Source organism: Lampetra fluviatilis, chromosome 5 (genome assembly GCF_964198595.1).
Source record: "Lampetra fluviatilis chromosome 5, kcLamFluv1.1, whole genome shotgun sequence".
Lineage (NCBI taxonomy): Eukaryota > Metazoa > Chordata > Hyperoartia > Petromyzontiformes > Petromyzontidae > Lampetra > Lampetra fluviatilis.
In genome coordinates, this window is record NC_136279.1 from 2,083,080 (window position 1) to 2,108,642 (window position 25,563).

Genomic DNA, 25,563 nt, shown 5'->3' on the forward strand with positions numbered 1-25,563 from the left:
TACAAAATAAAATAGGGGGCAAAAACAGAATAGGGAGATTTGGGGGGGGGAAGCATAGCAGCTGAAAGGATGGGTTTAAAAGCAACAGCAAGGGAGCCAGAGAGAGAGAGCGAGAGCGAGCACACACGAGCATGCAGGAGAGAGAAAGCCACTGCCGGGGCCACGATAAGGGCCTCCGCACAGAGCCAGACGTCAATCGATTAAAGCCTGCGCATGGGAGCGGAATAATTGGCTCGAGTCCCTGTCGGAGGCGGTAATCGAATCTGAAAATTACGAGCGACCCGAGGACAGGACACGGATGCTCCCCCTCCGCCCCCTTTTCTCCATGTGGGTTAGCTATCTGCTGGGATAAAAACTAAAAAAAAAACAGTTTTTTGATCCACAGGCCACGCGCGATGCCCGGTGTGCCCCGAAATGCAGCGCGCAAAAGCTCAGCTTTAGCGGTAAAAGTAATGAATAGTAATGAGCCATAGGTGGCTTTTTTTTTAAAGCTCACAATATGGCAGTTATTTTGCATATCCGATTTGATCCTTTTTACCCAAAATAAGGTGGCACTTTTTCGGCCTGCTGTTACCTCATAGTATTTCGTTAATAATAATAAAAAATACGCGATATATGTCAAAGTATTCATTTCAAATTGATACGTGAATTAAAAAGCGTTAAATGTGAACACCGCACTTGCAATTCCTTGTAAATATACCGACCCGGCTTCCAATCCAGAGTTGTCCCTCAAGGCAAAACAAAATTCCCATTAAAAAAAATGTGTCATCCAGTGCGGCGTATTTTGGGACGGGGTTTATAAATTGCGTGGCGTGGTGGACATCGCAAATCGCTCATATCTCTGCATGGAATAGAGCGAGGAACAAGCAGTCTGTCGTTTGCAAAGAGCAAGGAGGGTGGAGGAGCAATTGTAGAAGACATCTCAAGTAAACCACCGAGAGAGGATCTTCTCTTCCAGGGTCGTTTCCCGGAGCAGTGGCACCCTCGCCCACATCACCGCCTTGGTGGAGAGAATTCTAGAAATGGCAATCTTGTCGCGTGTCTCGATGCCAATGAGCAGTCGACGCCGATGGCAGTGGGAATTTGGCAGCGGGTTGGACTATCACCTTGCATGTGCAGACTAAAACGTGTCTGTATGTACGTGAAGCTGAAATAGCACGTAATGTACTTCACTATTCACACAGATGGTCCGCTCGGTTGGGTTCAATGTCAAATCGAAGAGTTCAACGGGCGCGTTTTGCTTTCACGAAATATCGCAAAGCACGTACAATTTGATGGTTGTATAGCGTGCGGTGAATTTATTTCAACACGACGGGGTGTTTATTTTTACGGACAAATTTTTTTTGAGACACGCAAACATTGTGTGGTTTTTTTTCTTCATAATTCTAGTTACAAAAAAAACCACAACCAACCTCCTCCATTGTGTAGCACGCATGCAAGATGTGTGTGGGTATAATAACGAAAACGCCAGCAATTGGCTGGGTTGTAATTAAACGCCCCGTAATACGCCACCAAGCCCCCTCATTCAGTTGCTGCAGTAGCGGCAGCGGCACCAGACGAGAGGATGGTGGTGGTGGTTGTTGTGTCTGGCCACTCGTCGCCAGTGTATATTTCATCAGTCTCACGTGCTCCAAGGTGATTTACAGTACGCGGCAGACATTCGAATCCCCCCACCACCACCCACCACGAACAAAAGACAAAGATCCCCCGTATAGCCTTCGCAGACTTGCGGGGCAAGTGCTTTTAGCGAGCAGCACCACCAACCACAACGGCGCTCATCCCCCCCCCTCTCTCTAACACCACCACCCACCCTACCCCCCCCACCACCAGCAGCAGCAGCATGTTGTGGCGGCCCCACGGGCACCCTATTTGCAGGAAAAGCGCATTAGCTGAGTCAACCGGCAGACTAATAACGGCGTCTGCACACCGAGTGACGCAGCCTGCAGAGGGCCAACCACAGCAAGGCGAACTGCACGAGATTTTATTCCTCTCTCCCTTCCCTCTTCCCACCACCACCCCCCCCCGTGATACGAGCGGTGCGTGCCACAGCTATAAGATCACTACGACTGACTTCCCCTTCACCGCCACCACCACCACCAACCAACATCACCACAGCAGCACTCCTCAAGAGATATTTTATTGTTGGTCGGCCACCACCACCACCCCCCCTCTTCTTCACTCTTCTCTCTTCGTGTTTTTTTTTGCCAACCAATTAATAGTCAACTATTTGCCGGCCCGGAGCCTGCACAAGAATCCCAGGTGAGTGAGGATGCTGCTTGCAACCCTCTTCTCTTTTTTCCCTTCTACATCACTTTGTCCGTTCTTCATTCTTTAATGATCCCATCGCTAAGGCGTCGTCCTTTGTGTTTAAACTACTGCTGCTTTGTTTTTTTGCGAGAGGTGTTAAACCGGGTGGTTTGCGGGACAGCGCGATTTCACGTCGGTCGAATGTCATTTTATTTGTAAATCTGCAGAGCCGTACAAAGTGAGAGAGTTGTGCAGCCGTCTGTATGTCTGGGCGATACCACATCGATACATGCACAGACCACAGAAAACCTCAACGTTTCCGACATGATCCATTGTGAGGATTACGTCAATCACAATGAAACAAAATGTAGAATTAAGGAAATTGTTGAAAAGAACACCTTTGACAGCTGCGATCTTGCAAGACCCAAGGTGGTAATTAAACGTATCCTTTCCCCAGAGCTTCCTGCTTTGCCATTCAAATTGGGTACTCTGTAAATGAACAATGTTTGGCAATACAAAGTGGCCTTGTCAATTCTCCCGATCCTCTGGCACGAGTTGTCCGAGGCATACTGGGCCCTTAGGGGGGAAGCCAGTCGGTGCTTCCAGGTAACACCGATATTAACACCTACGGCACCGAATTTGACTACCACTACTAACCCCTTCGTTGAGCACGGATGGCTACGTACTGTGCAAAAGAAGTTCAACGTACGTACCAGGGTTAGGGGTTTGCCGTGGGAAAAACCTCCTCCTGAAGATGTTGAAATAGTTACATAACAACTTGGACGTGGTGGTATTGTCTCAAATTGGTTTTTGAAAGCAAAAAACAAAGTACCTTTTTTGCATTCCACGCAAATGTATTCTTGTTATCATCATCCAACAACGACAATATTAATCAAGTTCTTCATTATAATTAGAGTCGTGAATAAGTTTGTGCACGTTGATGCAAGGGGATACGGTGCGTGCAGGTTATAGCAATTAGGCCATACACACAATTGAACTTAAGACTGCAAAGAGGAATTTATGTCACCGTGATTTATGTTTTTAAATGTAGAGATCCCAGCAAATAGCAACAACATAATATTCTATCATGATACATTTATTCTTAAATGAGCTACAAAAGTATGCCAATTAGGAGTGATTATGCAGATTTTATAACCCCTGTAATAACTGAGAGAAAATTGTAGAGGATTGTGTTGTAGCAAAATGTGAAAGTATGCAACTGAAATAATGTGCACCGCATGTTTAACTATCCACTGAAGTTTATGTAACAATTCTGCATCTCAAATATTTGCAATTTCAATGCATTGCAGTATACATACCGATTGTTCTGGGTAAAGTATTCCCATAATTGAAGCCTCTGGATTGCTGGAATAAAATGTTTACGGTTTAAAGTCTGATGATCATTATTAACAAGTAATATTCTGTTTACACGTGTGTGTGTTTGAACAACTTTATATATGATTGGGTTAATATCAAATTTCAGTTCTCCAGAACATAATACAGTCTGGGTCATGTTACATAACATACATGCGAGAATGCCTGTTTAATGTAAGATGTTTTACGTTTAGGGTTGAATGTTTTATTAAAATTGCTTGCATCACAGTGTTTCGATTTTGTATTGTGGGGGGAAATGTGTGATGTGTACAGTCCATTACAAATACTCGATGAGTATAGAGAGATTGAAATTTAAAAAATGCCAATTGCAGATTGTGGCTTATTGGACTACAAGTGTATTGATTAACATTTACTGCACGAATCACACACTGATTCTACCGATTGGTAACTACAAAAACAATATCGGTGTTCTTGCAAGGAGCCCGAAATATTTAATTGAGATCAGTCAACATTTTTGTTACAAAAACAAGACGACATTCTAAGGAATTTGACTGTAAAATATGTATGGTTCAACCGTGATAGAAAATGATAATACAAGTACCGCATAGCTTTTTCAGTTTATGCATCAATATGTCAAACACATTCTGACATCGCTGTGTTAAAATTGCTCTGTATCGGTGTTGTGTAGAAGAACTCCTAGGGAATGAACGCCGCCAGTCAGCCGTGGTCTAGCCACCGTGTTCTTCTTGTGTCTGGATTTTGTGAGAGAAAAAAAAAGACAAATGCATACAGTACGGAGCGTCGTCACACGTGGTTGAGACGTGGATTTTTTTGTTGTTTGCTGTTCACATTGTCTCCCTCCGCCCGCACCTTGACAATGATGCTCATCAATTTTACCCGATCAGAACCTGATAAAAAAAATATATTGCCGAATGGGGTTGAATTAATGAAATCACCTGTGCCCCGTTTTTCTAGCGATATGTCCTGTGGGGGTTAGCTGGGGCTCCTTCCTCCTTGAGTCTTAACCCCCCCCACCCCAGCATTTGTTGAGAACTGCAAGAGGGTTTATGTAATACGGGCATCACTTTTCTGGCACATTTGAAATAAAAGCAGAAACCCTCACAATTTGCAAAGAGGACTCAAGTGAATTGACCATTAAGTCAATTTTGTTTTCGGCAATGCTATACGAGTTATTCATGTGCCTCACCCCCTCCAAATACTCCCTTCAACCCACACGAACAAGCATGGTGAAGTATGCCCAAACAGCACCGATGAATTGTCAAGGCATCGAGAGGGGCCCTCATCCAGCAGTGGATTTAAAACGGCTGTGAATGTATTACTATTAATGCAATGATAGTTACAAGACAGCCAACTTATACAGAGGTTGTAGGTTAGTGTTCCACTACGTACAATGGACTTCGATATTAAATGTATTAAGTGCGTCCGAGAGTACGTCTATCAAGGAGATGGAGCAATGAAATCAGTTGGAGTGCAGGTGCTGGGTGGATTGTTGAATCGTAGGATCACGAGAAGAGGTAGCGGCTTCGGGAGGACCTTGATCCAGCAGTGCAATGACCACGTCTGTCGATGATGAAGGGCACTGGAGCTGACTGGAATCGGCTGTAGTGACACCCACCTGTGCTCAGATTCAGCAGCAGCATCTGGAGTTGGTGTACTATAGAGGATATGTGGCACTTAATGTCAAGATACTGAGGTACACCTTCAATTATGGCTTTGTGAGTAAGCTAACCGCATTACCGCGTGTAACACGTGTATGCTTATACGATGCTGAGCAAACGTACAGCTAAAAACCCATTTCAGAGGTAAACTATTGCCTGCAGTGTTACATTTTTTAGGCTTACCAACTTAATTTCTAGCCTTAAAATCTGGATTGAGAATTCAAATGAGGTAGAATTTAATTCAGTATTTAGTTAGACCTGTATAGTAGAGGAATTGTGTTTTAAATCTAAATCCACAAGTCAACAGCAGTTCATGGAATCTCTCCAGTACTTTGTTTGCTGTATATAGAAGTGGATTTAAGAGTTGGTGGAAAAGTAGTTCCCACCAATTTATACGTGAATAGCGATGGTCAAACCAGTAGGACGTCGTGACAATTTGTCCATTTTCATTCCTAATTTGTAATAACCTTTTCTCTTTCATAAACCTCATGGGGATCGCTTGTGTTGGCGAGTCGACTCCACAGAGATTGTCGCAGCACCAAAGCGAGTTTGCGGCTCATTCGCACGATCCCCCAGAGCTCCATTTGGTGGCTCTGTCCCAGGAGTTACTTTTACATTTTAACACCAGAATTAGTCCAGAGATGAAATCGTAACCTAGCCGTCGGTTAAGTACGGCAATTATTATGCACATCCTCGAAGAGTAATCTGTTTCAAGGCCACGTTCTGGTAGTTTAGTATTCATTTTAATGTATTTTGCTCCCTAATTATAGTTTCCTTCTGCACATGATTCCTAATTTTTACATATGCGTAGATTTGAACTATTGTGAGTGGGCTTAGAGGTCAGAGCGTTGCGCTGGCACTGCTGAGATCCTGGGTCCGAATCAAAGCAGCCAACCATGATTAAAGCGGCTTCTCAAGTCTACCAATGTTGATGGCCTTGGCCTGGTCAGTGAAAATCCCATCACCTAAAATGTTGTCTCACTAAATTTGGATAAATTCCATCTCTGGGTATTAAAACATATTGGCTTTCGCTGTCATGCGATGATCTCATAGCAGGATTTGGAGGAAAGTACAGCCCCTGCTGAGTAAATATAAAAAGGCCACCTGAAGGGCTTTTCAGAAGTTCTGAGAATATATTTTTGCAACCGTTATCTGTCACACGGGGTGGTCTGCTCTGGCAGATGTTTGGATGGATTATTTGCTTTATGACTTTACGTCAATAACTCGATTGAAATAAAATTGAGGAAAAAGATGAAAAAATGATATCATATTACTGTCTAACTGATATAATAATGTAAACAAATGTATTTGGTACTAATAAACCAAACATAAGAGTGAGCAACTTATTAATACCAATTAGATTCCAATGCCATAAAGAAAATCAATTATCGATTCGATGAGGTTTTGCAATTAAAATAGGAAACACAACCCAAAAACTATAAAACTAGGAGCGCTTTATTGGGAAAAACAAACGATGAAGACTTCCAAAAATACGACGATACAAGAGGAATGTAACAACAATGTGGGCAATTCCACAAAATGTCCTTTAAAATATTCTAGGAAAAGGGTTCGAGGAGAATACGAGAGGGAAACTCGAAGGGGTTGAGTCCTAATTAGATAACACAGACAGAAAACAACCCAGCAGAAGGGACGTTATTATGAATATAATGGTGATCCTGATTGCACTGAATGACAACAGAACTTAAATTAATGACATACAAGCTCTTCTAGCATCAAACAGACAAATGTTTATGTACGTGGTAAACGGACTGTTACATTAAGTTATATTGACAGCAGCATTCGCGGTTGATATGCCGAGTTCTGTCTGAAGTTATTCAGCAAATTCCTGCAGCTCATTTCCTTTGGTTGCTATCACGCCTCAGTCCACGGCAAATCTTGAGATTGTGAATCCTTTCTCCGTTCATGCTCATTCATTTATTTCTCTCTCCAGTACGATTTATAAAAACACATTTTCTTGGTTTGCCGTGTGTGACATTGTCGAGAACGTATCTCCCTGATTTCTATTTTGCCACCTTCTGTGCATAATCTCAATGAAGCAGTAGCTCCTACTTTGCAAATGGTTTTTGACTATTTACTTTTTATTTTATTATTAAGCACTCGGAGAGCGAGACCTTCGACGACAGCATCAATTTCCACATAATTAATGCCCATTCATGGTTTATTACAGCCAGGCATAATGGCACTTGACGTGTGTCTTTTCTGTGCACTTATTGCTAGCGTCTATGTGATCAATGGTATAAACCTCTTTCTGAATCCAGATTCACTAAGTTGCTGAGTCTCTATAATGTCTATTATTATATTTTCTCTGATCTTCGAGAACAACAACATCAAGTACACACATCTGATAGGAGGCTAATGCCTCTGGCATCCTGAACACTAGTCATTTGTCATTTTTTAAACTGCAGCAATAGTGTATTGAGGCATCATTCCACAGTCGAGGTATGTAATTTCCACATTAATATTTAGGCGGGATTCCTCCAAAGGTTGTTCCCAGAAACATTCGAAGATATTTTCCAACAAAAGTCATTGGGAGAAATAATGGACATGCCAGAATACAAAATAATCGACAAATATTATTTGAAGTTTTCAATCTTTAAAGAGCAATACGATTTGAAATACATATTTAAATATCACAGTTCTGCATTACTACCTGTCAAAGTAACTGGTACGTATTGGTCAAGCACCCCAATGCTGAGGGGTTACCTGCACATCTCTAAATCGGGATTACACTGCAGTAGCTGCAACATCGCCCCCTACTGTGAAAACTTTGGCAGGACCCTCCTGAAAAAAGTGTTGAGAGACTTTTTTGGATAAACAAGCTGAGTAATGATCATACATAGAAACAATAACCCCACCCACCCCTCTTTGTTTGCATTACTCAGCACACTGAAGGTGTTTGATTACACAACGCAAATATTTTAAAGGCAAAGGATTACCTGTGGATTACATTTGGTTTACAATTGTAATCTTAAGGATTTAAATTACTGGATACCATAATCCAAGCCTATGATAGCCTTACGTTTGAAACATACATAATCTAATCCATTTTTTTTGTAAAGGAATTAGATTAAAGGGATTAGATTAGACTGGTACTGTAGTTGTTTGACTTTAATACGGTGCTAGACAATTTTGGGATTATTTTCGATTACAATTGTAATCCTGAGACTGTAAATTGCCGTGTCCCCTGAACCTTGACTCTCGCGAGACACCTGGCTTACATTGGCACCAGACATTTCAAACCAAGGTCACTGCCCAAGGAGAAGACCTCAAGCCAGATGGCAGGACACACTGAGAACCCGACAATGGAGGTCACGTGGCAACTGGGTCAGAGCCGAGGGAACTTGCAACAGGAAACGGTGTGGTGGGTGGTCGCGGTGTGACATATATTGGCCGTAATGACCTCTTCACATTATTGTTGATGTTATCAAAAGACACAATTATCTTTTGTCCGTGTTTGCCCCGCGCGGTTGCTATCGGAACGCTTTACGATCGGCAGAATGTGCAAGAAAAGTGTGATAATTGGGGAAGGGTTTGACAGTGGACTGAAGATGGAGTGATGACGTGTCCCTTATAATTACGACGGTTTCTAATTAGCCGTCTCATAGCATATCAAATAACCGTTAGGACATTAAAACGTAGACATGTTGTTGCTTGTTACATTAGCAGCATTCATTATCGGTGTGTATTATAAAGGACATGTTATATATAATTAATTGGATTAGTCGTAAATAGTGCATTATCAGATTTTCAGTCCCGTTACGATTCTCACTTGGAGCTAAATGCCCTTGCGGTGTGCTGGGAGACAAAAAATATTCTGGGCCACATTAACAGCACGACAATACTGTACCCACACAAGTATATACTGTACATGATTCTGGTGTTAAATATAAGCAGAACTACATCTGTAATGAAGGTGCGGTGGGTGCATGTATATTTCTGCATGCATATCTGCAAATGTGCCTATTTATATCGGTGATGCTTTAACTATGATGATTTTACAGTAATTAAATAATAGCCCATTCAGAGTCTGTTTAAACCGTCTTTGAAGTTTTCTTTTATTAACATCCAATTATCATGCAAATGATCAGATTATGCTTTTTACATGAATTATCTAATTAATTTATTTTGCCACTTTTTCATGGAGTCACGTGGCAGCTACAAGCTTTACGATTCATTGGATTATCCTTGTTTTCTTGAATTTTGCGAATCCAATTTAGGTTGTTGGTAATCCTTCTTTAAGATAATTGGATAAAGATTATTCAGAGGACTGTTTATTCTTTACAGTATATATGTATATCACAGGTCGATACAGGTACACCTATAATCAATGCTATTCTCCATGACAATTACCAATGGATCTATCAGAAATCGCATTCATTTGACGCTCATTTGATTTTACAGGAAATCTTTTTTTCTTAGTTCATATGATGGAATAATCTTTTAAAATATTCCCAACAGAGTAAACACTATTTTCGCGAATCTTAAAATCCGCGATGCACCGTGATAAATGATCCAAATTCGCGGATCTTGGGAGTTTGTCCGCAAACAATTAGCGAATTTCAGGAGTCGTGTGTTAAGTCACGAAAAACTCCAAAACTTCATGAAACATTTGCGAATGTTAGGAGTTTCAACGTGAATTATGAAGACTGAAATGGAGTGAATCTATAATATAAGTCGACAGTACTGTGGGGGATTGATTTTTTTTCCGTTCACCAGACCACAGCAGCAGGGAACGTAAGTCGGCGTGACACAAGGGGGTAAAAAAACAAGATGACGCAAGTTTTTATTGGGGTGTTTTTTCTCCTTCCACACAACCAAACTAAGAAGACGAAAAAACACGTTCCCCTGGCCAGCAAACCACATGAAGGCGATGAGAAAAAGTACGTTCACTCCGAATCGTCTTCTCGCTGGTTGGAGTTCGATCTCAGAATGAGTTACTTGGACACTGGGACTCATGGGCCTTGATAGCCCCGGAGACCCCAGTTGTGGGGGGGGGAAGGGGACCCCGGACCGGGCAGCCGCGGCTGCTGCTCCTCCTCCTCTTCCTCCTCGCCCTGCCGCGAGGAAATCTGTACAAAAAGAGCTTTACACCCTCTTCGGATTCCTCCAGTACGAATACATTTCTGATTCTGATCGTGCCGATTGCCTCGGCGGCGGTAGCTCGTTCCTCGCGAAGGCACCTCAGGAGAGGCCTGCCCTCTGTGCCCTCCCCTTGGGAAGAGACGGCCTTCGCGGGAGAATTCCAGCAAGTTGGGTCGAGCGCCCGCAGCAGCAGCGGGGCACCCCGCACGGCCCTCTCGACGCCAGTCTCCTTCTTTCTCCACGGCGTCTTTCTTGGCCGCGTTTTGTCGCCGTCGTCGCCACCGCCGCCGGCCGCTGAGCGGTACAACAGGAACGATCGACTCTAGGCACCGTCTAGGTCTGTGCCTCCAGCAGTAATTGTTAAGTGTGCGAATCCTAAAAGGTGATGTAGTCTCGCTCTCTAAGTCTGGGCCATAACAGTAAGAGAAGAATCCCAAAGGTGCCTTAAATTGGCATTAGGAGCGTCAGGAAAAACTGCTCTGTGAGGCTCGGCTGAAAATGTAGAATCCAAGTATATAAAAAAAGCTAGAGTGGCTTCGTTCTCAATTAGTATCAGGCAGTGGTGGAAACTCCATGAGCCTATGACAGGAAATCCAGCCATAGGACAACTGTTGACCTTCCACAAAGTGGTACCACGTACCACATTTTATCAACCTCAGATGAATGATTGGTAGAGTTGACCCATGAATGAGAGTTGAACTGACAGCCCTCCTACTGGGAGTCATGTTGCTCTACCCACTGCACCAGCCGGGTGAAAGCTGAATCCGCAGAAGGCTTTGGTGAACGGCGTTGCCTTGTGGTGGGCTTGGCATTCCTCACGTGAGTGCATGCCTATTGAGCAGTGGGATCATAGATTAGACAGATTAAACATAATTCAATTAACCTTATCATTGCAGCCGATATCTGAACGAGTCCGAGCGCCCAATACCAACGTCACGTCCTTTTACTGACCGTCACGATGACAACGCGTACGGTCAATCAAACATCATGGCCGTCGTGTAAATTGGGAGGCCTTCATCCAGCAGTGGATTGACAAAGGGCTGTATATTATTATTATTACCACTGCTGCATTGTTATCGTTGTTGTTCTTGTATAGCCGCATGATACATCGGTTGAAAGCTCCCCGCTGAAATGTGTTTCGCCTATGCTACTTTGTGCTGCTGCTGCAGTGATTGCATTGCTGCTGCAGGAGCAATGCGATCCTAGATTTAAAAATAAAAAAAATTTAATCGCGATCTTTTGTTCCACCTGAAGGCGCTACCGACTGAAACTCGGCACACCGTGGGTGCATCGCAGCATTTGTTTACGATGGGAGCTGTGGTCACCGGTCACCCCGATATACAGACCTTAACAAAGCAGCATCTGAACAAGCCAGACGTATCGGGAGAACAAAAGGGGATAATATGGATTTTGTTGGAAGAGTAGGGGGAGGGCGTGAGCAGGAGGGCTGCTGTGGTGAGAAACACAGCACTGTACACAAAACTATACATCGCTAGAAACAATAACACGCAGAGAGGTGGCAATTCGCGCTTGAGAACTGTTCGGAAGCATCGCCGCCACATCTTGCCGCACGGTGGACTCCAAAAGAGGTGGTTAGTTTTGACCGCGGTATTATCCACGACCACTGTAATCCATAGGAGCCCTGTGATGTTCCAATACAGTATACAATCAACAATGCTGTATTGCAGTCATCACCACCACCTATCATCGACAGGAATTGCCACAACCATCCTATTTTTTGGTGCTGAAATGCAGACTGCCATAGGTTGGTATCATAATTAAAAGTTACAAATTTACTAGTTTCTGAAAATCATAATATATCAATAGGTTTAAGGTGGCCAAGCAGCTTAGCGGTTAGAGCATCCGAGCCAGCGTTGTTGAGAAACCCTGGGTTGGGTTTGAATCTGAGCAGACATTTTTGATTAAAATGGGTTTCCAAGTGTTGAATTATTAATTAATTAAAATATTTCACCCGAAAAAGTCCCTTGAGATGCACCGCGTTGCGTGCAAAGCGTGTCCACGTTGATGAATGGTCTCAGTCCGTGTCAACAATTGGTGGGGAAAAAAAGCCATCACCTTAATTTGGCGTTTCACTTCAGGTGGCCCACGACAAAGAGAGTCCGCGATATGAAACATTCAGCTTGATAGACATACGGATGAGCAGCCTTTGCATGGCATTAATAGGGGTGCCCCTAGGGTGACTAGAGAGGCCGATTGGAGTGATGTCAAGGCTACGGCAGTGCATCACTCTGTCACAGAGTCTGTCACAGAGTGATACACAGTGATGCACTGCTTGCTGCTGATTTCCGAATGAAGAGTCTTCATCTCACGATGATACCAAAAGCACAATTGAAATATAATTTTGGGGGAGGGGAAGCAACAAAATGTAAAGAAAATAATATTACATTTAAATAGGTTTTGGGTTGGCATTGTTATATTGATATAATGACCTTTATATAACCATATAAGAGGCCATTGAGATTCATAGGGTCATTCATTTGATACATTTTATGGGTTATATATTATAGTTTGAGCTATGGTACTAGTACAAACCATCAATCTCTCTCTCTGAGTAAAGTCCTGTTCTCATGAAATTGCTGAATACTGCCTAAACATGAATGCACACACACACACTTCATAATTCCCACGACCCTGTGCAGTGTACACAGACAAGACGTATCCTCATGTGCAACATATTTGGCGGTGCTTATCGCCATTGGTGGTCTCAACTCAACGGTGGTGGATATTCTACCGTTGTATGGCAGGGAACAGTTTTGCCATGCAAAGGCAGACTACTTTTGTTTTCGCACTCGAGTCAACTATCGACTCTGGGTCGTATCCGTGGGGATTATTCGGGTCGTGCTCATCCTTTGTGCCTCTTCGGTGCACGTTGGTCTCATTATTGGCTGCTCCTCAATCATCGAGGGTCAGTGAGTCAGTGCCCACATGACGACAAAAAAACATCAGCAAGCAGAGGTGGGACAAAGTCATTGTTATGCAAGTCCAAGTCGAGTCGCAAGTCATCAAATTCATGACTCGAGTCTGACTCGAGTCCAAGTCACATGACTCGAGTCCACACCTCTGTCAGCAAGTAAAACGATGACTGAAAATGGACAATACATTTGACATTTCCACTACCATTTAATGTAGGTAGACAATGTTTTAATGAGACATATTTTTTTGCATTATCCACGTTTTTGTTTTACCTGGTTGACTGTAATTTGTGCTAATGTGGAATGTACTGCCGAAGGAGGGATGATACAATTTGTAATTATAAACCCATCTGAATGTGACCCCACGTCGAGACACCGCACCACAGCCACATTCTAAAATAGATTTCTGGCTACAACAAAAAAAAGATAACCGTGACTGCCACAGACCGAACGAACGCTCTACTTGTGCATTCTGCAGAGACACTAACCTTCTGGGACTTATTTATAGCAATGTAGCCAGAGTAATTTACAATTTCTCTGGCAATCCACTGTTGGTGGAATGCATCCCTAGGCCGTGTCAGGAACGTGGGGGTTGTTTACTTCACCACGCCGCCGTTCAGCACGGGTTAATTAGCGTACACCCAGCACCGGTTCAGACATCAACTCGCCACTGACATTAGCCCTAAAGGCCAGGAATAGAACACAGCCTCACCAGGTTCACGGCGCAGCAGCAGCAGCGCGATAACCGCTACAACGTGCGGGAGAATGTCGTCAAGCTACCCCGCGACGGAGTACTGGTGGGGACCTGCATGATGATGCAGGTGCAACAGGATCTCAAGGTGACAAACGGCCTGAAGAGGGATGTTGGCAGTTGGGCATGAAGAGGGCCCACCAGGGTCAGCCCGTGTGTGGGGTTGCAGTTCGCACTTTGGGGTTGAAGCAAACGGCAAGTTTCTTAAATCCCCCCCCACCCCTGCCCGGCTCTGTCCACCCAACAGTGGGTGCATCAGTGGTGGGGTAAAGTATGGGTATTTCCACCTCTTCCAGGATATCTGGCCAGAGCGGAAGAGTATGGAAATGCCCTCTAAGGGGGGGGGGACTTTCTAGAGCTCCCTCTAGTAGGAGGCCCTTCTGCCAAGAGTCGCATAAGCAAGCAGTTTCCAGGCTGCGCCTTTACCTGTTACATGGAGAGGTAAGGAGGGGCGTACGAAACCACCACAACGAGAACAGCGTTAGTGAACAAAGTCAGTGGCAGGCGAGAAAAAAGAGGAATGTCTGGAGCCTGAGCTTGAACGTAAAGAAGAGAGCCGACAGTCCGGACAGCCAGCATGAGAGGTTCCCAGACTAGTCTAGCTGCAGCAGAGCAAGTGCATCAGCTTCCCATTGTCGGTATGTTGAATTTAATTTGCACCCTACGTAAGCCAACCGTGCGAATCGAAGGTGCATTGAGCAATTGGCTGCTTCGGGCAATCGTACAATACACGACAGCGTACGTGGCCAGCAGTGGGAGCTAATGCGGCTACATTGTTATAATGGGGTGGTTTGGGTTGAGGCTGGTGGGGGGAGAAGGGGGGAGGGGGGTAAAGATGTTGAAGGAGAAAGCAGATGATTTCAAACGGCGACATCACGATCAGCGATCTATCAAACGGCGCGAGGAGCAGTGACCGACCACTCACTCAGTGCGGGGGAGGGCACGGGCTGGGGGGGGGGGAGCTGCTGCTGGTGGTGGTGGCGCTGGGAGAGACCAGTGGGGCGCTATGATGGAGGGGGGTAAAGGGTCTAGACGGTCCTCGGTCGATTTGCCCAGTGGCACTTCCAGCTTCCCCCCCCCCGACCATTCGTCGTGGCGTCACCCTTGGTCGTGCCTCATCCTGTCTCAATCTAATTTTTCCATCCGATTTTTTTTGCGGTGGATTCACTTAAACGCGGAGAGCGGTCGGGGATGTACAAATGTGATGCACCGATCCGATGCGCAGGTCCTGTGCGTTTGCGTACGTGCACGCTATAGTATACACATACAAGACAAATACCATATCCCGTTTACCTCGTGCAAGTAATCTTAGTGTACACCCATGGAGAGAATTGAACGTTTCTCAATATAACATTTTTATATGGTTCACCTTTAACGACGACATGTTTAAATGACAACTGGTACACAATGGACCATTCCAGAGCGACTGAATTCAAAACTTGCACATTGGCGTTTACAGTGGATGTAGTGGTTGACAGCGATGAGCACACTGCATTATGAGCTCGATGGTCCGAGTTCGATTAACATCAGTGGCAAGTGATACTTGGATCGGTTCTCGGCCCCCCCCCCCGGCCACCGTTCACAAATACACACTGACCAGAGTGGTGAAGTATGGACACACAGCTCCCATTACCAACATGACGTGGGGGATACCTTCCTCTGCAGTGCATTGACAAAGGGTATTTAAATGAACGTTTTAAATCGTAACCGTTGCAGTCTGAGCTGTGAGTTCACAATCACCGGGGCCGATCGATGGTTGTCATTTGGCATGCGGCCTCAGCAATGAAGGCGCATGAGGAAAGAGTGGGGGAAGGATTTTGTGTAAGAAGCATTGTAGAGCAACAACGTTACATAAGCATTGCTCTAATGATCACTCTGGATCGTTGGCAACTGACGAATATTATTACAGTAAAGCCGTCAAGCCTTACACAAATGCATTCTAGCCAACGTTCTGCTGCAACACATCCACTGGAATCAGAATATTTACACTGGAGGAATCACAGATGCGCTCTGAAGCTATTTTCCAGACATGTCCAGCGGTGCCTCGTGAACTCACCACCAGCCGCCATCTTCTCATATCTTTACTTTCTAAACTATTTTTTTTTCTATTTTACCAAGTAAGGTCCACTGAGCTGCACGGCTGTTTTTCAGAAGCGACCTGGCAACAAATGATGAGCTCAACGAAGCGTGTTACCATCGTCGTGTTACCATCGTCGTGTGTCCACCAATGGCGTTCAAACACCCATCGACCCAAATCGCGCTCAGCAATCGCAAATCTATGAGAAATAAGTTATACATCGATTCCAAAGAGTATGTGTTGAGGTAGTTGATTCACGTAATCATAGTGGGAAATTCACATTCAATATTTCCATTGCATTTTGTGAATGCAATGTCTAGCCCTATTAAATAATAGTAATTTTCAGTGCTTTGTCAGGCCACTACTGGATGAAGCCCTCCACATGCCAAGGCTTGTTACGGTTGTTGTTTGACCATACTTCACCATGCTGGTCAGTGTGGGTTGGTGGAGGGGGGGGCCCAGGACCGCTTCAGACATCACTCGCCGCTGACATGAGCCATGGCTGGGAATCAAACTCAGCTCGCCGGGTTCACAGTGCAGTGCGCTGCAACTATCTTGTGCCAGCCACCGCTCGGCCCCAAAAACCACACACCCTGTTGGCCGTCGCTAAATATAAAAAAAAATTCACGTGTGAATATTTTTTTTATTGCGGCTTGAACAAAAAATATATGTTTTATTTGCTCGGACTCCTAGTCGTGTACATTGAGGAGTCTGCTCGTTAGCAGCAGTTATTGCAAGTTTTTTTTCTTCCTCTATGTATGTGTGAATCTGCCATGGCTGGCATCGTACACTTTGGGCACCCCGATAGGCCTTTTAACCCTTGCGGAGTTGTTGCAATCGTCGGTTGCTATTTGGTTGCGAGGTGTGGGGGGCAAAGTGCGTTGGGTATTTTTAGTCCCCGCGTGTCGCTCCGGGATGTGCACTAACAAATCCCAGGGGCCGGTGTCGCCGCAGATTGCACGGGGAGGGAGGTGGTTCATTTAAAATGGTTGCGCTGTCAAAAATGTTTACCTTTGCATAGTTTGATTTTGAGATTTCTTGAGTAATTTATGAATGCAAATTGAACTCCCGCGCTGCCGAGATGGCAAGTGGGTTGGACCCGTCCACCCCTCTTTCTCGTATACTGTACTTGAGAACGCACGAAATAAAAACTTTAACTCATCAATGGTGGTTGTGCAAAACTCCTGTCATCATGGAACAATAGGCAGAGGTGGAGAGACTGTGAGAATGGAATTGCCCTCCTGGTGTGGTCACTGTTAATTCATATTACATGTGTGTGGACATTGGATGTGTGCATTAGATGTATATACCCTCATGTGAACAGTTATTATACCCAAAAACCACTGCATTGTTATTTTCCAGGATGAGTACATGCTGCTTAGAGGTTTTTGGGTTGTTGCATAAGGTTATTGTGAACCTCTTCCAAGAGGAAATACATATACAGCCATCGACGTATCTCATCAATACATGTAGCGTTGGTTCCTAGGTAATGGTGCAACTATGGAGCTTAGTGGTGGTGCAGTAGATGTCACCCTGCGCTCTGAACCTGGCAACCCGAGTGTAAAATTCCCGGCTAACACCAGTGGACAGTGAAATCTGAACCGGGCCTGGGAACTTCCTTCACCAATCTGGACTGACCAGCACGGTGAAGTATGGTCAAACGATGCCGATGACTGTTATTGTGTGGGAAAGTCTTTACCCAGCAGCGTATTGATAAAGGGCTGAAGATTACGTATTTATTGATAGACGTGAGTACAGTCGGGGTCTGTACCAGCAACGCTGCAATGGCTTGAAGTCGTGTCCAGGTAATTTAAAACAGGATATAACGCATGTGACCATCATTTATATACGAATCGTATCGAAGGAATCGTAGTATTCATGAAAGTCAGACAAAGTGGACCCCAGCTCTCATGCGCAAGGCGTAGGTCGATACGGTGTGAAGAAGGGAGTCGTGAATCCCGATTCATGTTAGTTTGGGGAGAGCAGGAATATGGCCAAATTTATGCAAAATCTCAGCGCAAATTAATATTTCCCCCACGATTCTGGCAGTCCTCATTACGTTGCGTGCGGTTTCCGTCACGTCTGTTTTTGTTGAAAGTTTGGACCATTCCAGAATGGTATCGGAGTAGCAGCACATAGTGGAAGAAGAGCCACACTTTGACACGGTGCCACTGCTTAGTGGGAGTGGTGGAAACCAGGATAGGGAGACTTTACATTTGCCTCCAGCATCTGTTAAACCCTGCTCAGCCAATGAAGAAACGCGCGCGCTTCGGCGCAAGTCCCTTTGTGCGCGTGTGTGCGCGCGTGCGTGCGCACGATGAGTGGTGTCAAAGGTCACGCGCAGCACGAGGATAACGGCCACTTGGATTTGATTCCTGGCCAGGAGGCACTGCAGAGGTGGCAACTGATATCTCAAATTGGCCTCGGCATCCCCACAGGTTAAATTAGCTCAAAATGAAAACCTAGTGCGGTCTGTCAAAATCAACAGTGGTGAGACGACGGCTGGCTGGGCACGTGTGGTGCAGGCCAAGGTCTCCACTTGTGTACAATGCAAGGTTTAATAGGCGCTCGCCAACATTTTTTTTCACCGACGTGTGCGTTTGTCTTTGCTCTCGGGGCCTGATTGGATGGCCCATTTGAAGAAAAAATATATACGGTTTGTACGTTAGCGTCATGACGGTACAGTATTTATAATAGGGGATTCGTTTAATATTCAACAAAGTATATGGCCAGATATTGCCCCCCCCCCACTTCTGCCCCCAGCGCCGCCTGGAGCAAGTGCAGTGAGGGTGCTCAGACATTATTGTTGGGTGCGTCACAGGTCACGAGGGACACGACCCATACTGTACAGGGTGGTCCAAATGTCTTGTGACGCCCCCCCCCAATTGGTCCAGATGTCTGGGGACCCCCCCCCCCTGGGACCCCCCCCTACCCCTCCCCCCCAATGAATTGACCCCGAAAACATTTTCCTTTGCATAGTAATGTTTTAAATAAACCTTACTTCAAAATATTGAGTCTTAAGAGACTGAAATGGGGAGGGGGGCTGGGGACACAAGACATCTGGACCACCCTGTAACTGCATGCTGGACGAGCTACTTAATTTGGTTTCATCACTTGTGTGAAATAAATAAGCAAATAAATAAATGGATTGCAATTCTAATTACTGTACTTTAGGAGTATTTTTTGGAACGATGAGCTCTTAGATCTGTATTTTCTGTATTATATAAGACTCTTGAGTTTGAGCTAATATTTGGTGCACCCCTCTCTTGCTTATGAATCTTGGCCCCCTTGAGCAGCTTGAGGGTGAGGTTAGGAGAGAGGTGGGGGTGAGGAAAAGTGCGGGTGAGGGATAGGTGGGGGTGAGGGATGGGTGGGGGTGAGGAGAGAGGTGGGGGTGAGGGATAAGTGAGGGTGGGGGATAGGTGAGGGATAGTTGGGGGTGAGGGATAGGTGGGGGATAGGTAGGGGATAGGTGGGGGTGAGGGATAGGTGGGGGATAGGTGGGGGTGAGGGAAAGGTGAGAGTGAGAGAGGTGGGGGTGAGGGATAGGTAGGGGTGAGGGATAGGTGGGGGTGAGGAGATAGGTGGGGGTGAGGGATAAGTGAGGGTGGAAGATAGGTGAGGGATAGTTGGGGGTGAGGGATAGGTGGGGGATAGGTAGGGGATAGGTGGGGGTGAGGGATAGGTGGGGGATAGGTGGGGGTGAGGGAAAGGTGAGAGTGAGAGAGGTGGGGGTGAGGGATAGGTAGGGGTGAGGGATAGGTGGGGGTGAGGAGATAGGTGGGGGTGAGGGATGGGTGGGGGTAAGGGATAGGTGAGGGATAGGTGGGGGTGAGGGACAGGTGGGGGTGAGGGATGGGTGGGGGTGAGGAGATATGTGGGGGTGAGGAGAGAGGTGGGGGTGAGGGATGGGTGGGGGTGAGGGATGGGTGAGGGACAGGTGGGGGTGAGGGTGGGTGAGAAAAGTCTGTGTGCGTATGTGTTACAGTAGATGTGTGTGCATGTATGTGTGCGAACGTACGTGTGCAAGCGTGGAGCAGTGGCACAATGGTTCAATTCCCACCCACGGCCAACACGATGATCTGAACCGGTTCTGGGCCTCCCCTAGGTCGACTCAGCCTAAAACGAGTACCGAGTTCGATGTGTAAGAACTTTGCCGTGCCGCTCTTTGGAGGTGCTCGCTAACAGCACTTGCCCGAACAGTCTGTCAAGGCCATAGAGGGGGGATCTTTGTCTTTGTGTTCATATTATTGCTTTGCTTCGGCAGGCTTTACACACAACCTGCCTGAGAATGAAAAAGCAGCTCCGGCGACTAGACGTTTGATATTTAGCTTTACCCACGCTGCACGATGTCCCCATTATATAATCCTGGCGGCATCAGAGACGCTGGCGTCATCCGCGGTGAGTAGAGGGCTACAGAGGAAGCCCCCCCCCCCATCTTAAAATTCACCGATGAACACCAAGCCAGTAACCATTCTGCAAAGTGAAGGGAATTTAATGCTGGTCTCGAATGCACGTACAATTGAGTTTTATTTTAAAGAAATCTGCGTGTGGAAATTCCCGCTGCGTTGTAAACGAGGGGACGGGAGCGTCCAATAAACAAGAACACAATGCGCTGAAATAAAGAGAACACCTCATTTTCTTTTTTTGGGGGGCAGTGGGGGGGGGAGCCTTGGGGTTGTTTGAATAGAGGTCATCTTAAGAAGGACATTCACGGTCGTTGTGGTGCTCACTCCCAATACAACTACCAGGCAGTTGCTGGTGGTTGTTGTAAATGAGCAGCTGGTGTCTCCATCGCCACGATGGAGACAAAGGCGGCCGGGCGTGGTGCTGGCCAGCCAATCCCCTCGTGTGCCGTGCCGGCCTTCATAGGCACTGCTACTCGTGAACAGCACTTGCCCCAAAGTTGTTTAAGGCTATACGGGGGATCTTTGGCTTTTGTGCTGTAAGCAAGTGGGTGAAAAACAAGACTTTGTACCTCGGCAAAACCTTGCTTCCCTCTTCCACACTGCTGGTCATCTGGTCCAATATTATTAATGAATGGAAAAACCCCAACATTGGTGTTGTTATTAAACACCAACAACGACAAGAGTGAAGGATATCCTTTTTGTAAACAGTGCATATTATTATTTCCGATATTTGTGTTTTTTTATAAATAACTATTATTAATCATTAGGGCTTGTTACCTAATGTCTTGCACGCTTGAAACTGAATTGCCTCAGCATGGGGACGGTGGGGGGTGCTTCATTCACGGCTCTTAATGTGGCCGAGTTACGAGGGTTTCTTTCCCTTCTTCGTTATTTCATTAGAAAAATATCTGCGGCTCCTTGGGATCCGTGGATAACGAGAGACGAGATCAAGAAGGACGAACGGCATTGTCATTGCCGCCCCCTTTCTCCTCCCGCGTCGATGTCTCTCCACACTTCGCCATCGCCTCCTTCCTTCTGCCAGATCCTGCAGCCGTGGTCACCGCACAGTTAGGCCCTGACCTCTCACAGTCTCGCACATGTGGTGGGGTCTAATGTTGAGGATGTGAGTGTCCCCCCCCATCTACATGCAGCATAGGGTAACACCCCCCCACCCATCCTCCGGAGCGAATACTTGGGCCCAGGGCATTGCATATCTTGGCAGTGCCAGCGCACGCTGCTTCACACTTGCAATGTTTGCGTAACTTGGGGATGTAGCAGCAGGAATTAGTGGCAAGGTACGGTGGTGGCATCAGTGTCACTCGTCTGATGGGACTTCCCTTGACTATTATTTGTAAAAAAAAAAGCTTGTATACGATGGAAATTAAGATTAAAAATCATTCTCCACAGTAGAGGTTTTTTTTGGGTTAGATCGTGGAAATATGAATGTCTTTGAATCCGCCACCATCCGACAGCCAATTATTAAGGTTTGTCACCTAAACTAAACTACTAGTTCAGTTACAATTGTAACTGTTGTGGGTTTACTCTCAAACACACCACTGTGCTGAACCAGGAACTAATTGGCATGTTTTGTTTACATGGCAAAAGGTGACAAAACTAATTGGCTGTCGGGTGGTGGCGGGTTTAACGATAAACGCGATCTAACCCAAAAAAAACCTCTTATGGATAATATTGGTTGTGAAAGCCTACAGGTTAAAATCATTCTACGTACGAACAGGTAAGGTTCACTCTCACTTGAGATATGACGGTTGGAGGTTCAGGAGCCTGGCTGGCATTTAAAAAAAATCATAATCAAAACAATAAAACATTTACGTCATTGCATGATTGTAGTTAATTTTAATGTCAAGGTATGTGGCCCACAAGGGTCTGAAACTGGAAGCCGTTGGGTTTCAAGTCAGGACGCCGTGACTGAGAGCTACGGTGGGAGCTAAATACAAAAAGGCTTCTTGCTCGCATTAGATGTATAACAATGCATCTCTCCAGCAACTCAATTAAATATCACGATTTGGGGTGGCGATTTGATTCATAATTCCAATTTGACAAATTCGCATGTTTTCGAGTCTCGTTTCTACACTCCTTTTTTTGCTTCTATTAGCCCAGATGTAACAATAGCATAGCATTTGCATATAGTAATCATAATTAGTAAGCGAGTGATTTTCATATGCATGCCTAGCATGTAATGATGCATCATTTGATTGAAATCCATTGTTATGCTCACAATGCACTTGCACCGAGTCATACGTGCGAAAGTCAATTATTTGTAATTTATGCACATTTTGTGTAATGACATGCTAATGTTATATATATATGTAGGCCAACAGGGTGAACAGACATTAAATGAGACGTAAAAAAATGAGATATAAAAAAAACAATTGATTATTTTCGTAAAATTGTCAAGTGGGTGAATCATAGCTTCGCTATATCGAGCAATGTAGCTCCAGCATCATCAGCAGCAGCCATGGCATCATCATTATCACCATCATTACCATCTTCAAGGTCATTATCATTATCTTGTTACAATCATCCGCAGCATCGAGTGACACTCTCAATTATGTTTTCATCGTCGTCGTTCGCATCGACAGCATGATCGTCAATCAGCAGCAGCAGTTGCAACATCATCATTATTAATATCAGCAGTAGACAGAGCAGCAACAGAATCATATTCATCAGCATCCGTCGTCAGCAGCAAGATTAGCAGCTTCATCGGCAACAGCAGCTGAAATATTGTCAGCAACAGCATAAATCATCATGAGCAACAGTGGCTGCTGTAGTTGGGTGCAGTTGTGCATGCATATGATCCAACTGTTTGATTCAACAACGCATGGGTTATTACAAACAGCTACAAGGCATAACTCCCGTCATGCCTCACATGCATGTTACATGACCACCCCACTATATTTATAATACTCTCAGACTTGTCCAGACCACAAACTTAAAATAGTTGCCCGTTGGGATAGCCTCATTAAAACTGTGAAGTACAGCCATTAATGTTTGATATATGTCTGTGGGAACTGCATATGTGACGATGACTTGGATTTACGCTACGGGACCCTAAATCTCATTTGCCTAAAGAAGACAGTTCTCATACAGATTCAACACTTTGTGTAAAAATTATGAGAAAATCCATCAACAACAGAATGCACGCAGGCTGGTAATCAGGTTTTTCTTTTTAAATAACAAAGGTGTGCTGCTCACAAACATCTGGGAGGCATAACTCTCATCAAGCGTTGCATGTCACGTGATCACCACATTGCATGCACGTCGCTCTCAGCCTTGTCCAGACCACCATCTCTGTAGCCAAATTTGTGGCTGCGTTATTACTTAAGACCACCAACTGATTTAAAAAAGTAAACAAATGTGGTTATCCCAACAGGTAGCGGAAATTGAGATGGCCAAGTGTTTTCGAGGCAAGGGTTTTGGGATCACGACTATTTGTGAATCGGGCTGTGAGCTGCTCAGGGCATTGCAGTAACAACAATTGGGTATGTGAACTCATGTGCGAACGTTTGTTTGTAATTGCCTCTTAAGAATAAGCTTTCCCTGGATACTCCGGTTTCTATACACATGCAAAAACTCATTAAAAAGAGTGTTTATGCTCAATGGGGCTTTACTGGATAAATAAATAACTTACAGTATCATCAGTAACATCAGCAGCAGGTTAGCAGTTGCAACATAATAATCAATATCGTCGTCTTCATCATCATCATCACTGTCAAAATCATCATCATGATCAACATCATTGCATCTTCACCATTGGTCTTTTTCCATGTAATATAACTTCTCGTAGTGGGTGGAACTTCAGCACCATTGTCAAATCTCAGGTAGGATGAATTAAACATGAACTTTAATCTCATTCACAAATCCCCTTTAGATAAAAACTAATTAAGGATGCTCCTAACATCACCTGTTTATCCGCAACACCAGAGATGCATTGCAGTGCTCAAATAGTTGTCTTGTGGTGCAAAACTGAGCACACTTTTATTGTTTAGCGGGTATCTCTACCTAGGCCTACCCTAAAACGTGGACGTATTGAATGGCGTCATCGTCTTACAAATACAGATTAGAATTATAACAAATGAAGTATTTGTCACGCATCATAAAGTTACGTGTGAAGCAAGAAACAGGAGCTGGAGAAGTTGATGATGATATGAAAAGGCGTTATGTTGAGATGTTTTCACATGCACTGCCATAGTTGTCAGACCATGGTTCACCATGCTGGTCAGTGCAGTTTGGTGATGCAGGGGGGTAAGGGACCGGCTCAGATCTCGCTTCCCACTGATGTTAGCCATGATGGGTTCAAAGGGTGGTGGCGCTAACCACTGCGTTACTGCAGTCACAACGCGGCAAATACTGCGGTGAACAGTGAATGCGAATATTTGTAGAAAAATTCATCATGAGATATTTGGAAATGATATTGTTAAAAAGGGATGTGTCAAGGCACCACACAATGAATGACAACATTGTCAAGACTATGAGAAGTTGGACGGTGGAGGTAAAATGTGTTTGAATAAGGAACACACATTAGTTAAGACCCAAAAAATGATGTTAAATTTACAGATGACAGCCAGGCTTTCCGGTTTTGCACGCATATTTATAAAATAATGCTAATTAGGTGAAGTGACCTCTGAGAGAAGGTGAATATTAGTGACACGTTTTAAGATTAAGAATATCAATAATGCAGACCATCAAATTATGATGAACACAAAGTGGCTTAGACAAAACACTCATTGTAGAGGATTACATTTTTACAAAATATTCAGGTGTTTATGGATTAGGTTGTATTTGGACAGAATGTTTTGACATTGGGGAGAGGGTGACGCTGCCTCTATCCCCAGTGCATCCGGTGGGAAAATGCAGGAAAAAGGAGCAGCACTCGAATCAACACGCCACCGCAGTGGTGGTGACAACACCGTGGCACTCGTACCAGGCTGTGTACACGGCAAAGCCACAAGGGAGTGGTTTCCATGTTGGTTGGGTTGCCATTGTTCACAGCATGGTTCTTTACAGGAGA

General features: G+C 44.9%; 1 protein-coding gene across 16 annotated transcripts in view; it reads left to right on the forward strand.

Moving 5' to 3' along the window:
- The first annotated feature begins 1,861 nt into the window (after nucleotides 1–1,861).
- The window catches only part of LOC144932389 (myelin transcription factor 1-like protein), a 268,350-nt gene continuing 244,648 nt past the window's right edge, over nucleotides 1,862–25,563 (forward strand). For 6 of the 16 annotated variants that reach the window (XM_078856378.1, XM_078856380.1, XM_078856377.1 and 3 more), the window contains exon 1: nucleotides 1,866–2,259. The gene's annotated coding sequence lies outside the window, so the exon portion shown is untranslated. Of the gene's footprint in view, nucleotides 2,260–25,563 lie in introns of all 16 variants that reach the window. The other 10 variants (XM_078856369.1, XM_078856376.1, XM_078856389.1 and 7 more) reach the window with 6 other exon arrangements.